At 35.7% G+C, this 1,766-nt stretch overlaps 1 long non-coding RNA gene across 1 annotated transcript; it reads right to left on the bottom strand.

Annotated features, from left to right (window-relative positions):
• Positions 1-226: 226 nt before the first annotated feature.
• On the bottom strand, positions 227-732 carry LOC118487184. Its single transcript, XR_004880687.1, has 2 exons — positions 512-732; positions 227-340 (listed from the first exon to the last, which is right to left on the bottom strand). It is a non-coding gene; the product is annotated as an uncharacterized LOC118487184 (long non-coding RNA).
• Positions 733-1,766: the final 1,034 nt, after the last annotated feature.

Below are 1,766 nucleotides of genomic sequence, written 5' to 3' on the forward strand. Positions count from 1 at the left end.
AACGAAAAAAAAAAAAGAAATACCGAACAGAAAGGATAAAATCAAACCTACACAAACTTAAAAAAAAGAAAACAGCTATAACATTTAACTAACCTCTGTTGTTTCACGATTGATCGGAGTCCAATTTTATCCAAGATTTAGGGTTCCACATGAAAAACAAAATCAACAAAAATCAGTAACTTTGATATATGTAGATGATGATAATAAAACCTCTGATCTTGTTTGCAAAAAAAAAAAAAAAAAAAAAAACAGAAAGATAAATGTTCAATCGCTAGATTAAAGATACACAATAGATAAACAACAAATTAAAACAACATACCTTCAATTTTTATGATCAGATCTACAAAGTTTAGGACAAAGAAGAAGTTAATAGCATTCGACACAATCTTTATAAAATCAAGTTTCTATAGAATTGAATAACATAATAAAGTAGATTTAGGATCGATTGTGTAGATTACAATCGTAAAACAAAGAAATCAGAAACAATAAAATCAAAAACATAGAAACATACCTTTGATTGGTTAATAGGATTGATTTGTGTGAAGAAGATGATGTTGCAGAGATTTGGCTATGGTTTAGAATTGAGGATCTTGGTGGTGGTGATAGGAGAGAGGATGCAACTTAGTTTTTTAGGGTTTGTAAAGTGTGTGCAAGAAGAATGAGAAAAAAAAGGAAATATATACTATGACCCGAATTCGAAAAACCCGACCCAACTCAATTCGGATCCCGCCTTTTTTCCTTGGAATCGTGATTGTACAAAGCAATTTGGGATTTCCCTCCTAAACCAAATTGCCACATCAGCCTAGATGGCCAAAGACAAAGGACACATAGCCCAAATCCATCTCATTTATATATATATATAGATTACAAGTTTTGTCCTTTATGTTTATACTCTTTTGGCGTTATCTTTTGACGCAAAATTTTACAAATTCTCTACTTAATGTTTCAAAATCTTGCACCTTAATTTTTTTGGTTAAATTTGGTCACCCATAGGTATTTTAGTCTTTTTACCTTGTTTATTAAAAATCACTTAAAAAACAAAATAATTTAGAATTGAACAATCACCATCACCACCATCCTCCTCGGCCGCCACCACCACCCTCCACCATCACCACCACCCTCCACCACCATCTCCAAATTAATTGAACAACACCTCAAAACTAACAGCCCCTAACACCACCTAAATGAACCAATGAAGATGAAACATCACCAAATCAATTCAACACCACCACCACTTCAGCCATCATCACCCACCTACCTCCCACAGCCACCGTCGCCCCTAACCCACCTCCCACAGCCATCGACGCCCCTAACCCACCTCCCACAACCACCGCCGCCCCTAACCACCTCCCACAACCACTGTGACCCCAAAACCACCTTCCAAACGCCACCGTCTCCACCATCACCACCCACCATCTCAGATCAGATAGATAGAAAGTTTAGAGACAAAAAAAGAGAGAGATGGAGTTTAGAGAGAGAGAGAGAGAAAGTGCAGAGCTTGCTTATTTAAATATTTTTTTTTTAAATTTTACACGATAGTCGCTTGACATAAGTTGTTTACACAATAGTCCATAGGGAGATGAAATGACATGAATGCCCTCATTTGAAAGACACATGACCATACTTAACCAAAAGAATTAATTGGGTTAAGCTCAAAGGACATATCATGCAAGATTTTAAAATATTAAGTACAGAACTTGTCAACTTTTGCACCAAAGGAAACCGCCTGCAAAAGGATGTAAACATACAGGACAAAATTTATAATT

The sequence above is a fragment of the Helianthus annuus genome, chromosome 15 (genome assembly GCF_002127325.2).
Source record: "Helianthus annuus cultivar XRQ/B chromosome 15, HanXRQr2.0-SUNRISE, whole genome shotgun sequence".
NCBI lineage: Eukaryota > Viridiplantae > Streptophyta > Magnoliopsida > Asterales > Asteraceae > Helianthus > Helianthus annuus.